At 59.6% G+C, this 15,000-nt stretch overlaps 1 non-coding gene across 1 annotated transcript; it reads left to right on the forward strand.

The window, feature by feature from the left end:
* The first annotated feature begins 12,064 nt into the window (after window positions 1-12,064).
* Window positions 12,065-12,183, forward strand: LOC131872267 (5S ribosomal RNA). Its single transcript, XR_009370440.1, has one exon. It is a non-coding gene; the product is annotated as a 5S ribosomal RNA (ribosomal RNA).
* Window positions 12,184-15,000: the final 2,817 nt, after the last annotated feature.

The raw sequence follows: 15,000 nt of genomic DNA on the forward strand, positions 1-15,000 counted from the left end.
CAATCGGGAACAAGACCGATTACAAGTCGTCGAGTCTGTTACTGGGCGAACACGAGATGCGCACAGGAAATCGATCAGCCCTCACAATGGCCCAAGGCCAGAGATCGGACTGCTACGATTTACCCCAACAATCATCGTGCCACTCTTCGCAGAGAGGTGATAGACGCCAACGAGCCCGCGCATAGCAATCGAGGTGTAAAAAGGGCGTTGAAGGCAGGAAGCCTGGACGAAAGAGGCTACGAGGTCACCTCGAAGCGGTCTAAGAATCGGGCGCACTTGGGGCGACTACCAGTGCCAACCCCTTATCCCGCGGTGCGTCCGACACACAGAAATTTCCAAGGCGGCCAAGGAGCCTCCCCGCATAGCAATCGGGGTGTGAGGTTACGGATGCAGCATTGATAGCAATCGAGGTGTGAGGCGAAGGATGCAGAAGTGAGAGCCGAGGGATGTAGCAGAGATAGCAATCGGGGTGTGTGATGCAGAAGAGATAGCAATCGAGGTGTGCGGTGGGAAGGGCCCAGCAGCCAGAATGCATGAAGCGACGGATGAAGCAGTGATGACAACCGGGCTGTGAGGAGAGGAGGGATGCAGCCAAGAAAGCAATCAGGGCTCGAGGCAAGGGATGCATCAAGGATAGCAATCATGTTGTGAGGCGAGATTCCAAAGGCTAAACGTGAGAGGCTGCAGGGTCGACTCAGAGAGGTCTATGCATGTGAGAGGCTGAAAGCAAGGTCGACTCGGAGCGGTCTATGCATCGGGCGCGCTTGGGGCGACTACCAGTGCCAACCCCTTATCCCGCGACGCGTCCGACAAAGAGAACGTTCCAAGGCGACAGAGGAGGTTACCAGCCGAAGGATGCAGTAGCAATAACAGGTATAGTTCCGCGGCGGCCGAGAAGACTCACCGCATAGGAATCGGGATGCGAGGCGAGGGATGCGGCGGGAAGGCCCCGACGGCTAAACGGAAGAGGCTGCAGGGCCGCCTCGGAATGGTCCAAGCATCGGATGCGATTGGGACGACTACCAGTGCCAACCCCTTATCCCGCGATGCGTCCGATACACAGATAGTTCCAAGGCGGCCGAGGAGCCTCACCGCATATCAATCGGGGTGCGAGGCGAGGGATGGGGCGGGAAGGCCCCAACGGCTAGACGGAAGAGGCTTCAGGGCCACCTCGGAATGGTCCAAGCATCGGACGCGCTTGGGGCGACTGCCAGTGCCAACCCCTTATCCCGCGATGCGTCCGATACACAGATGGTTCCAAGGCGGCCGAGGAGCCTCACCGCATAGCAATCGGGGGTGCGAGGCGAGGGATGGGGCGGGAAGGCCCCAACGGCTAGACGGAAGAGGCTTCAGGGCCGCCTAGGAATGGTCCAAGCATCGGACACGCTTGGGGCGACTACCAGTGACAGCCCCCTATCCCGCGATGCGTCCGATACGAAGATGGTTCCAAGGCGGCCGAGGAGCCTCACCGCATAGCAATCGGGGTGCGAGGTGGGGGATGCGGCGAGATGGCCCCAACGGCTAGACGGAAGAGGCCACAGGGCCGCGTCGGAATAGTCCAAGCATCGGACGCGCTTGGGGCGACTACCAGTGACAACCCCTTATCCCGCGATGCGTCCGATACAAAGATAGTTCCAAGGCGGCCGAGGAGCCTCACCGCATAGCAATCGGGGTGCGAGGTGGGGGATGCGGCGAGATGGCCCCAACGGCTAGACGGAAGAGGCTGCAGGGCCGCCTCGGAATAGTCCAAGCATCGGACGCGCTTGGGGCCACTACCAGTGACAACCCCTTATCCCGCGATGCGTCCGATACGAAGATAGTTCCAAGGCGGCCGAAGAGCCTCACCGCATAGCAATCGGGGTGCGAGGTGGGGGATGCGGCGAGATGGCCCCAACGGCTAGACGGAAGAGGCCACAGGGCCGCCTCGGAATAGTCCAAGCATCGGACGCGCTTGGGGCGACTACCAGTGACAACCCCTTATCCCGCGATGCGTCCGATACGAAGATAGTTCCCAGGCGGCCGAGGAGCCTCACCGCATAGCAATCGGGGTGCGAGGCGAGGGATGCGGCGAGATGGCCCCAAAGGCTAGACGGAAGAGGCTGCAGGGCTGCCTCGGAATAGTCCAAGCATCGGACGCGCTTGGGGCGACTACCACTGCCAACCCCTTATCCCGCGATGCGTCCGATACACAGATAGTTCCGAGGCGGCCGAGGAGGTGGGGGATGCCGCGAGATGGCCCCAACGGCTAGACGGAAGAGGCTGCAGGGCCGCCTCGGAATAGTCCAAGCATCGGACGCGCTTGGGGCGACTACCAGTGACAACCCCTTATCCCGCGATGCGTCCGATACACAGATAGTTCCGAGGCGGCCAAGGAGCCTCACCGCATAGCAATCGTGGTGCGAGGTGGGGGATGCGGCGAGATGGCCCCAACGGCTAGACGGAAGAGGCTGCAGGGCCGCCTCGGAATGGTCCAAGCATCGGATGCGCTTGGGGCGACTACCACTGCCAACCCCTTATCCCGCGATGCGTCCGATACACAGATAGTTCCAAGGCGGCCGAGGAGCCTCACAGCATAGCAATCAGGGTGCGAGGCGAGGGATGCGGCGAGAAAGCCCCAACGGCTAGAGGGAAGAGGCTTCAGGTCCGCCTCGGAATGGTCCAAGCATCGGACGCGCTTGGGGCGACTACCAGTGACAACCCCTTATCCCGCGACGCGTCCGATACACAGATAGTTCCAAGGCGGCCGAGGAGCCTCACCGCATAGCAATCGGGGTGCGAGGCGAGGGATGCGGCGAGAAGGACCCAACGGCTACACGGAAGAGGCTTCGGGGCCGCCTCGGAATGGTCCAAGCATCGGACGCGCTTGGGGCGACTACCAGTGACAACCCCTTATCCCGCGACGCGTCCGATACACAGATAGTTCCAAGGCGGCCGAGGAGCCTCACCGCATAGCAATCGGGGTGCGAGGCGAGGGATGCGGCGAGAAGGACCCAACGGCTACACGGAAGAGGCTTCGGGGCCGCCTCGGAATGGTCCAAGCATCGGACGCGCTTGGGGCGACTACCAGTGACAACCCCTTATCCCGCGACGCGTCCGATACACAGATAGTTCCAAGGCGGCCGAGGAGCCTCACCGCATAGCAATCGGGGTGCGAGGCGAGGGATGCGGCGAGAAGGACCCAACGGCTAGACGGAAGAGGCTTCGGGTCCGCCTCGGAATGGTCCAAGCATCGGACGCGCTTGGGGCGACTACCAGTGACAACCCCTTATCCCGCGACGCGTCCGATACACAGATAGTTCCAAGGCGGCCGAGGAGCCTCACCGCATAGCAATCGGGGTGCGAGGCGAGGGATGCGGCGAGAAGGACCCAACGGCTAGACGGAAGAGGCTTCGGGTCCGCCTCGGAATGGTCCAAGCATCGGACGCGCTTGGGGCGACTACCAGTGACAACCCCTTATCCCGCGACGCGTCCGATACACAGATAGTTCCAAGGCGGCCGAGGAGCCTCACCGCATAGCAATCGGGGTGCGAGGCGAGGGATGCGGCGAGAAGGACCCAACGGCTAGACGGAAGAGGCTTCGGGTCCGCCTCGGAATGGTCCAAGCATCGGACGCGCTTGGGGCGACTACCAGTGACAACCCCTTATCCCGCGACGCGTCCGATACACAGATAGTTCCGAGGCGGCCGAGGAGCCTCACCGCATAGCAATCGGGGTGCGAGGCGAAGGATGCGGCGAGAAGGACCCAACGGCTAGACGGAAGAGGCTTCGGGTCCGCCTCGGAATGGTCCAAGCATCGGACGCGCTTGGGGCGACTACCAGTGACAACCCCTTATCCCGCGACGCGTCCGATACACAGATAGTTCCAAGGCGGCCGAGGAGCCTCACCGCATAGCAATCGGGGTGCGAGGCGAGGGATGCGGCGAGAAGGACCCAACGGCTAGACGGAAGAGGCTTCAGGGCCGCCTCGGAATGGTCCAAGCATCGAACGCGCTTGGGGCGACTACCAGTGACAACCCCTTATCCCGCGACGCGTCCGATACACAGATAGTTCCGAGGCGGCCGAGGAGCCTCACCGCATAGCAATCGGGGTGCGAGGCGAGGGATGCGGCGAGAAGGACCCAACGGCTAGACGGAAGAGGCTTCAGGGCCGCCTCGGAATGGTCCAAGCATCGGACGCGCTTGGGGCGACTACCAGTGACAACCCCTTATCCCGCGACGCGTCCGATACACAGATAGTTCCGAGGCGGCCGAGGAGCCTCACCGCATAGCAATCGGGGTGCGAGGCGAGGGATGCGGCGAGAAGGACCCAACGGCTAGACGGAAGAGGCTTCAGGGCCGCCTCGGAATGGTCCAAGCATCGGACGCGCTTGGGGCGACTACCAATGACAACCCCTTATCCCGCGACGCGTCCGATACACAGATAGTTCCGAGGCGGCCGAGGAGCCTCACCGCATAGCAATCGGGGTGCGAGGCGAGGGATGCGGCGAGAAGGACCCAACGGCTAGACGGAAGAGGCTTCAGGGCCGCCTCGGAATGGTCCAAGCATCGGACGCGCTTGGGGCGACTACCAGTGACAACCCCTTATCCCGCGACGCGTCCGATACACAGATAGTTCCGAGGCGGCCGAGGAGCCTCACCGCATAGCAATCGGGGTGCGAGGCGAGGGATGCGGCGAGAAGGACCCAACGGCTAGACGGAAGAGGCTTCAGGGCCGCCTCGGAATGGTCCAAGCATCGGACGCGCTTGGGGCGACTACCGTTGCCAACCCCTTATCCCGCGATGCGTCTGATACACAGATAGTTCCGAGGCGGCCGAGGAGCCTCACCGCATAGCAATCGGGTTGCGAGGCAGATTATTGGGAAGGGAACCCCCTGGGATGCGGCTCAAGCAGTGCCCAAAGGGACTGGAATGCGGAATCACATCGAGAGACCCAAATGCTATACGAGGGCTCAAATCGAATTATCGATTTGGCCACGACATGGACGCATCGGAACGACTACCTTTGCCGAACCACTCGCAATTGCATCCATACCGAAACCAATAGACATTTCCGTTAGAGCCCTCGCATAGCATTCGGGAATCTCGCATGCCCCTCTAAATCGACCAATGCTGGCGCTCAATGAAAATCCGAGCGCTACCACCGTTCGAGCGCCAGCATTGGTCGAGTTAGAGGGGCACGGGGGAGAATGCTCCAGTCAACACCTCCCCTATATAAGTTATTTGTCCGATTCTCGCACAACCGTAGTCTGCCTCGTCGAATCAAACAACGGTCCCAGATTCCGACTTCCGTTCCGTAGAGACCCAAAAGCTAGATGGAGGCTCGCAAGAAAGAGAGTCGGCGCATAGCAATCGGGTTTCTCGAACGTTTAGGGACCGAGCTCACTTGCGGATAGGGCAAAATCCGCCAAGCAACCCAAAAGCTAGACGGGGGCTCGAATCGAATCGCCTAGGCGGCCACAACAACGACGTGTTGGATCGACTACCAGTGCCAAACCATTCAGCAAGACTAGTCTGTGTCGAGGCCGGATAGAGATTCTCAGAGAGCGCCCGCATAGCATTTAGGAGACCTGCCGCGTCCCTCACACTCGACAAATGGTGGTGCACGTTTATAAATCCGAGCGATCCCAACCCTTTCAAGCACCAACATCGGTCGAGATAGAGGGGCACGGAGGGGGCTGCGTGAGACAACACAGTCCCCTATATAAGTTATTTGTCCGATTCTCACACATCCGAAGAATGGTCATCAAATCGGACAACAGCCCAAACTTCCGACTTCCGTCCCAGAAAGCCCAAGAGCTATCTAAAACGTTCATGGCCGGAACTCGATCGCGGCTATACCAGTCCGCCAAGCAACCCAAAAGCTAGACTGGAGCTCTAGTCGAATCACCTCTGTGGCCATTGCAAGGACGTGTTGGAGCGACTACCATTGCCGAACCATTCCGCAGGTCGAGTCCATACCAAGGCCGCATAGAGATTCACGATGAGCTCCTGCATAGCAATCAGGAGACTTGCCGTGTCCATCACAATCGATAAATCCTGGTGCAAGATTTTTGCATCCGAGCGCTCCAACCAGTCGAGCACCAGCATCAATCGACATAAACGGGCACGGGGGGAGGATGCTCGAGAACACTACCTCCCCTATATAAGTTATTTGTCCGATTCTCAAGCAGCCGAAGTCTGGTCATCGAATCGGGTCAAAGACCACAACTTCCGACTTTACCCACAATGCAAGTCATCGAATCGAACATCGGCCCCCGAGTCGGACTCCATGCGTATGTCAGGTCATCGGACCCAAATTCCGCCTTCCTGCGCATGGCGGGCCATCAATATCAACTCGGTCATCGGACCCAAACTCCGCCTTTTTGCGTATGGCACGCCTTCAAATCGGTCATCGGACCCAAATTCCGCCTTCCTGTGCATGGCGGGCCATCAACATCAACTCGGTCATCGGACCCAAATTCCGCCTTTCTGCGCATGGCACGCCATCAACTCGGTCATCGGACCCAAATTCCGCCTTCCTGCGCATGGCAGGTCATCGGACACAAATTCAGACCTCGCCAATATGCCTACGTATCGAATCGGTCATCGGACCCAACTTCCGACTTCATCCATACTGTAGGGTCTTTGAGGTTGGCGCGGTGCGCTCAACCCAGGGAGTCGACCCATCGAAGCATACACCTCCCCTATATAAGCTATTTGTCCGATTCCCACACCTGTGTAGTTTGCACCTCTGACCAGGACATCGACCCCAACTTCCGAACTCGACTGCAACGACGGCACCAGCGCCTTGGTGCGCACCTTGCGACGCACAGTCCCAACATTCGCCTTCCTGCACATGGCAGGTCATCGGACCCAAATTCCGACCTCGCGAGTATGCCTACATATCGAATCGGTCATCGGACCCAACTTCCGACTTCATCCATACCGTAGGGTCTTTGAGGTTGGCGCGGTGCGCTCAACCCGGGGAGTCGACCCAACGAAGCATACACCTCCCCTATATAAGCTATTTGTCCGATTCCCACACCTGTGTAGTTTGCACCTCCGATCAAGACATCGACCCCAACTTCCGAACTCGCCTCCAACGACCGAACCAGCGCCTTGGTGCGCACCTTGCAACGCACAGTGCCAACATTCGCCTTCCTGCACGTGGCAGGTCATCGGACCCAAATTCCGACCTCGCGAGTATGCCTACATATCGAATCGGTCATCGGACCCAACTTCCGACTTCATCCATACCGTAGGGTCTTTGAGGTTGGCGCGGTGCGCTCAACCCGGGGAGTCGACCCAACGAAGCATACACCTCCCCTATATAAGCTATTTGTCCGATTCCCACACCTGTGTAGCTTGCACCTCCGATCAGGACATCGACCCCAACTTCCGAACTCGACTAAAAAGACCGCACCAGCGCCTTGGTGTGCACCTTGCAACGCACAGTGTCAACATTCGCCTTCCTGCACATGGCAGGTCATCGGACCCAAATTCCGACCTCATGAGCATACCTACTAATCGAATCGGTCATCGGACCCAACTTCCGACTTCATCCATACCGTAGGGTCTTTGAGGTTGGCGCGGTGCGCTCAACCTGGGGAGTCGACCCATCGAAGCATACACCTCCCCTATATAAGCTATTTGTCCGATTCCGACACCTGTGTAGTTTGCACCTCCGCTCAGGACATCGACCCCAACTTCCGAACTCGCCTGCAACGACCGAACCAGCGCCTTGGTGCGCACCAAAAGTGCGCACTTTTGGAGGGCACTTTTGTGCGCTCCAAAGGTGCGCACTTTTGGAGGGCACTTTTCTGCGCTCCAAAGGTGCGCACTTTTGGAGGGCACTTTTTGGAGGGCACTTTTCTGCGCTCCAAAGGTGCGCACTTTTGGAGGGCACTTTTTGGAGGGCACTTTTCTGCGCTCCAAAGGTGCGCACTTTTGGAGGGCACTTTTTGGAGGGCACTTTTCTGCGCTCCAAAGGTGCGCACTTTTGGAGGGCACTTTTTGGAGGGCACTTTTCTGCGCTCCAAAGGTGCGCACTTTTGGAGGGCACTTTTTGGAGGGCACTTTTCTGCGCTCCAAAGGTGCGCACTTTTGGAGGGCACTTTTTGGAGGGCACTTTTCTGCGCTCCAAAGGTGCGCACTTTTGGAGGGCACTTTTTGGAGGGCACTTTTCTGCGCTCCAAAGGTGCGCACTTTTGGAGGGCACTTTTTGGAGGGCACTTTTCTGCGCTCCAAAGGTGCGCACTTTTGGAGGGCACTTTTTGGAGGGCACTTTTCTGCGCTCCAAAGGTGCGCACTTTTGGAGGGCACTTTTGTGCACTCCAAAGGTGCGCACTTTTGGAGGGCACTTTTCCTGTGCTCCAAAGGTGCACACCTAGGTGAGCACCTTCGACCACACCTTGTAGCACACCAAACTCTGACTTTCGACTTCATCCGCAATGCAGGGTCTTTGAGGTTGGCGCAATGCGCACAACCAGGGGAGTCGACCCATCAAACCCAACACCTCCCCTATATAAGCTATTTGTCTGATTCTCATACATGCGTAGCCTGCAGGAGCAATTAGGACATCGACCCCAACTTTCGGCTTCTAAACGAAAACAAGGTCTTTGAGGTTGGTGTAATGCGAACAACTAGGGGAGTCAACCCATCAAACCCAACACCTCCCCTATATAAGCTATTTGTCTGATTCTCATACATGTGTAGTCTACAGGAGCAATTAGGACATCGACCCCAACTTTTGACTTCTTAACGAAAACAAGGTCTTTGAGGTTGACGTAATGCGCACAACCAGGGGAGTCGACCCATCAAACCCAACACCTCCCCTATATAAGCTATTTGTCCGATTCTCATACATGTGTAGCCTGCAGGAGCCATTAGGACATTGACCCCAACTTTTGACTTCTTAACGAAAACAAGGTCTTTGAGGTTGGCGTAATGCGCACAACCAAGGGAGTTGACCCATCAAACCCAACACCTCCCCTATATAAGCTATTTGTCTGATTCTCATACATGTGTAGCCTGCAACAACGATTAGGACATCCACCCCAACTTCTGAATTCGTCTGCGTTGACCGCACCAAAGGTGCACGCCTTGGTGCTCACCAAAATCCGACTTCCGACTTCTTCTGCTATGCGGGGTCTTTGAGGTTGGCGCAGTGCGCACAACCAGGGGAGTCAACCCACCGAATGCAACACCTCCCCTATATAAGCTATTTGTCTGATTCTCATACATGCGTAGACTGCAGCAATGATTAGGACATCCACCCCAACTTTTGACTTCTTAAACAAGACAGGGTCTTTGAAGTTGGTGCAGTGCACACAACCAGGGGAGTCGACCCATCAAACGCAACACCTCCCCTATATAAAGCTATTTGTCCGATTCTCATACGTGTAGTCTGCAGCAGCGATTAGGACATCGACCCCAACTTCCGAATTCGTTTGCATTGACCGCACCAAAGGTGCACGCCTTGGTGTGCACCCTGGAGTGCACTTTGGTGCTCACCTCGGTGCACACTTTGGTGTGCACCTCGGTGTGCACCAAAGGTGCGCACCTTGGAGCGCACCAAAGGTGTACACTTTGGAGCGCACCACATAGGGTCTTTGAGAGGTTGGCGCAGTGCGCACACCAAGGTGGGTGTTGAGGTGCGTGCCGAGGTGGGTGGGTGCTAGGGTGCGCTCCATGGTGGGTGCCAGGGTGGGTGCGTGCTAGGGTGGATTCCAAAGAGGGTCATAGGGTGGGTGCCAAGGTGGGTTGGTGATATAGTGGGTTCAAAGGTGGGTACTAGGGTGGGTTCCAAGGTGGGTCACAAGTTGGGTGCCAGGATGCGTGGGTGTTAGGTTGGGTGCCAAGGTGGGCTCCTGCGTGGGTGGGTGCTAGGGTGGGTTTCAAGGTGGACGCGAGGGCGGGTGCCAAGGTGGGTAACAAGTTGGGTGTTAGGATGGGTGAGTGCTAGAGTGGGTGCCAAGGTGGGTGGGTGCTAAGGTGGATGCCAAGGTGGTTCACAGGGTGGGTGGGTTCTAGGGTGAGTTCCAAGGTGGGTCACAGGTTCAGTGCTAGGGTGGGTGTCAAGGCGGGTGTCGAGGTGCCTGGGTGCTAGGGTGTGGATGCCAATGTGGGTCATAGGGTGGGTACTAGGGTGGGCTGCAATGTGGGTGCCAAGGTGGGTAACATGCTCGGTGGGTTCTAAATTGGGTGCCAGGGTGGGTGTGCACCCACCTTGCCCGAGGTGGGTGCCAAGGTGCCAGTGTGGGTGGGTGCTAAGGTGGATGCCAAGGTGGGTGAGAAGGTGGGTGATAGGTTGAGTGGTAGGATGGGTGGGTGCCAAGATGGGTCACAGGGTGGGTGCAAGGGTGGGTAGGTGCTAGGGTTGGTGTCAGGGTGGGTGGGTGCTAGGTTGGGTTCCAAGGTGGGTGCGAGGGTGAGTGTCAAGGTGGGTCACAGGTTAGGTGCTAGGATGGGTGAGTGCTAGGGTGCAAAGGTGCCAGGGTGGGTGCTAGGATGGGTCGATGCTAGGGTGAGTGGCAAGGTGGGTCCACAAGTGTCAAGGTGGGTGCCGAGGTGGGTGCCAAGTCGGCGACTGCTATGGTGGATGCCAAGGTGGGTCACGGGGTGGGTGCCAAGTTGCTAGGTTGGGTTCCAAGGTGGGTGCCAACGTGGGTGCTAGGGTGCGTGGGTTAAAGGGTGTGTCACAACGTGGGTGCCAGGATGGGTGCGCACCCACACTGGCCAAGACGGGTGCGGGTGCAAGGTTGGGTTCCAAGCCCGGTCACAGGCTGGGTGCTAGGATGGGTGGGTGCCAAGGTGGGCACCAGGGTGGGTGCACCCACCCTGGCCAAGGTGGGTCACGGGGTGGGTCCTAGGGTGGGTAACGGGGTGGGTACTAAGGTGCGTGCCAAGGTGGGTCATAGGGTGGGTGCCAAGGTGGGCACCAGGGTGGGTGTGCACCAACCCTAGCCAGGGTAGGTCACGGGGTGGTTGTCGGGGTGGGCGTCAAGGAGCCAAGGTGGGTGGCAAGTAGCCAAGTTGCGTGCCAAGGTGGGTGTCGGGGTGGGTGCCAAGGATCCAAGGTGGGTGCCAAGGAACCAAGGTGGGTGTCTGGGTGGGTGCCGAGGTGGGAGCCAGGGTGGGTCCCAAGGTGAGTGCAAAGGTGGGTGCCAGGGTCAAGGTGAGTGCCAATGTGGGTTCCAAGGTGCCAGGGTCAGGGTGAGTGCCAATGTGGGTTCAAAGGTGCTAAGTTGGGTGCGAGGTTGGGTGCGAGGGTGGGTGGGTGCCAAGGTGTGCTAGGTGGAAGCCCGGGTGGGTCGGCATCCCATGGGTGTCGAGTTGGGTGCCTGATGGGTGCTTCTTGTCAAGTTTTAGTCGTCGGGACTCATTTCGAGCCTTAGAGGTCGTTTCTTGTCCGGTTGCCCTGTCTTCGACCTGGGAACCCAATTTTGGTCCTCGGGTCCCATTTTTTTTTGTCTCGCATCCCACTTTTGGCCTGTGGCCTTTTCGGGGTCGATTCTCGTTTTGGGCATCAGAGCATGTTTCTTCTCCTAAAACCCAATATTTGTTTATTAAGTCTCGGAACACATTTTTGTTCTCGTGGACCCATCATGGGTCTTGGAACGCATTTGTGGTCCTTGGGTCCCATTTTGCATCCCGAAACTTGTGTTTTGGTGCTTGATCCCTATTTTGGGTGCCCACCTTGCACCAAGTGCGCACCCGGGGCAAACCGAGCGCCTTGGTGCACCGGGGCAAGATCGAGCGTGCACCCGAGGCGCCCCGAACATGCACCAAGGTGCACTCGGCCCACATGTGAGCGCAGGTCGTTGCGCCCGAGGTGGTGTGTGGGCACCGCGTTGCAGACGGGACACTGCACGCACACGACGCCCCCTCCAGGTGCACGCACGTAGGCCGGGCCGGGTGCACACCCGACGCCCTAGCAAGGTGCGCGCACCCGGGCAGGGCTCACACTTGGCGAACGGGGCGCACTTCGCGAGGGAGGGTGTGCACCTCGACGGGGGTGGGTGGCCGGGGTGGATTCGCACGTGGGTCGCGGTTTGCTAAGTACACACTGCGACAAGCTCATAACGGGTGCGATCATACCAGCATTAGTGCACCGGATCCCATCAGAACTCCGCAGTTAAGCGCGCTTGGGCCGGAGTAGTACTGGGATGGGTGACCTCCCGGGAAGTCCCGGTGTTGCACCCTTTTTTAGTTTTTCGCCGGGCGTCGCAATGCTATTTGAATAAACCTTTTGCCCGTTTGCGTTCTCGTCGGGGCCGGGCCGGGCCGGGGTGCGCTGCCCGCACTACCGCGCGCGCGGGGGCGACACCGAGCGCGCACCCGAGGCACCCCGAGCACACAGGCCACGGTGCAACCCGGGCGTTGTGCGCGCACCCCGGTGCGCCCGAGGTGCTGCGCGCGCACCCAGGTGAAATCGGTGTGCACCTCGGCCAGTGCGCGCTCGGTCGAGTCGCGCACGTTGGCCAAGGTGCACGGTGATGTTTCTTACTCTAAGGTTCCGCACCAGACGCCCGGGACAGGTGAGCGAAGCTGGGCGGGGCCGGGTGCGCGGCCGGGGCAGGTGCACGCAGCTGGAGAGAGCTTTGGAGCACACTTCGGAGCGCACCAATGATGCGCTCCATTCAAAAGTTTCCTGAAAAGGCAAAAAAAGTTGAGATTATAGAATTTCCCACTTGAGAGATTGTAAAAAAAAAAAATTTAAAATGAAGGAAACGCGGGTGCCAAGGTGTGCGCAGCCCAGCCAAGGTGTGCGCACCAAGGCGCCCACCCTGGCGAAGGTGCACGCAAGGTGCGCACCCGAGGCAAACCGGACAATTAACCCAACTTTCGACTTCGCGCGCACCTTGGAGCGCACTTCGGAGCGCTCCTTGGTGCGCACCAATCTTGGGCACCTCGGAGTGCACCATGGCGCCCACCAAGGTGCGCACCCGGGGCAAACCGAGCTCCGACTTCGTGCGCACCTTGGAGCGCACGAAAGGTGCGCACCATGGCGCCCACCAAGGTGCGCAGCCCAGCCAAGGCGTGCGCATCAAGGTGCGCACCCTGGCGAAGGTGCGCACCCGGGGCAAACCGAGCTCCGACTTCGTGCGCACCTTGGAGCGCACAAAAGGTGCGCAACCCAGCCAAGGTGTGCGCACCCCGGTCAAACCGAGCTCCGAATCGTGCGCACCAGAGGTGCACGCCATCGTGCGCACCTTGGAGCACACTTCGGAGCCCTCCTTGGTGCGCGCCGATGTTGCGCACCTCGGAGCGCACCCGGGGAAAACAATGCAATTAACCCGACTTTCGACTTCGTGGGCACCTCGGAGCGCTCTCGGGTTCGCACCTCGGAGCACACCGAGGTGCGCACCTTTGATGCGCTGCCTTCACCAATTTCCAGAAAAGGCAAGAAAACATTGAGAAGGTGTGCGCACCGAGGTGCCCACCCTGGCGAAGGTGCACGCGAGGTGCGCACCCGGGGCAAACCGGGCTCCGACTTCGTGCACGCCGCACCTTGGAGCACACTTCGGAGCGCTCCTTGGTGCGCACCAGGGCGCGCAACCCAGCCGAGGTGCCCACCCCGGCGAAGGTGCACGCGAGGTGCGCACCCGGGGCAAACCGGGCTCCGACTTCGTGCACGCCATGGTGCCCACCGCGGCGAAGGTGCACGCGAGGTGCGCACCCGGGGCAAACCGGGCTCCGACTTCGTGCACGCCGCACCTTGGAGCACACTTCGGAGCGCTCCTTGGTGCGCACCATGGTGCCCACCAGGGCGCGCAACCCCGCCGAAGGTGCACGCGAGGTGCGCACCCGGGGCAAACCGGGCTCCGACTTCGTGCACGCCGCACCTTGGAGCACACTTCGGAGCGCTCCTTGGTGCGCACCATGGTGCCCACCAGGGCGCGCAACCCCGCCGAAGGTGCACGCGAGGTGCGCACCCGGGGCAAACCGAGCTCCGACTTCGTGCACGCCATGGTGCGCACCGCGGCGAAGGTGCGCACCCGGGGCAAACCGGGCTCCGACTTCGTGCACGCCGCACCTTGGAGCACACTTCGGAGCGCTCCTTGGTGCGCACCAGGGCGCGCAACCCAGCCGAGGTGCCCACCCCGGCGAAGGTGCACGCGAGGTGCGTACCCGGGGCAAACCGGGCTCCGACTTCGTGCACGCCGCACCTTGGAGCACACTTCGGAGCGCTCCTTGGTGCGCACCATGGTGCCCACCAGGCCGCGCAACCCAGCCAAGGTGTGCGCACCAAGGTGCACGCGAGGTGCGCACCCGGGGCAAACCGGGGTCCGACTTCGTGCACGCCGCACCTTGGAGCACACATCGGGGCGCTCCCAGGTTCGCACCGGCGTTGCGCACCGTGGTGGGCACCTCGGAGCACACCAAGGTGGGCAGCGAGGTGCGCACCTTTGATGCGATGCCTTCACTAATTTCCATAAAAGGCAAAAAAAAAACGAGATTTTAAAATTTCCGTTTTGAAAGATAGTGAGAAAAAGGGAATGCTGGTGCCATCTTGAGCCCGCCCTGGTGCGCAGCCCAGCCAAGGTGTGCGCACCAAGGTGCCCACCCTGGCGAAGGTGCGCGCCCGGGCAATTAACCCAACTTCCAACTTCGCGCGCGCCAGGGTGGGAGCGCACCCAACAACCGGGCCTGGGAAGAGCCAATGCGAGAAACCCCACCAAACGCTCTGACAAAAAAAGAGGGGGCGCTCCAGTAACCCCGCTTCGGAGCGCACCCTGGGCAAACCCAGCCAAGGTGCCCACCCCGGCCAAGGTGCAGGCGAGGTGCGCACCCGGGGCAAACCGGGCTCCGACAACGTGCACGCCGCACCTTGGAGCACACTTCGTAGCGCTCCCGGGTGCGCACCTCAGAGCACACCAAGGTGGGCAGCGAGGTGCGCACCTTTGATGCGCTGCCTTCACTAATTTCCAGAAAAGGCAAAAAAAAAAGGAGATTTTAAAATTTCCGTTTTGAAAGATAGTGAAAAAAACGGAACGCGCGTGCCATCTTGAGCCCGCC

This window comes from Cryptomeria japonica, unplaced genomic scaffold, assembly GCF_030272615.1.
Source record: "Cryptomeria japonica unplaced genomic scaffold, Sugi_1.0 HiC_scaffold_545, whole genome shotgun sequence".
Lineage (NCBI taxonomy): Eukaryota > Viridiplantae > Streptophyta > Pinopsida > Cupressales > Cupressaceae > Cryptomeria > Cryptomeria japonica.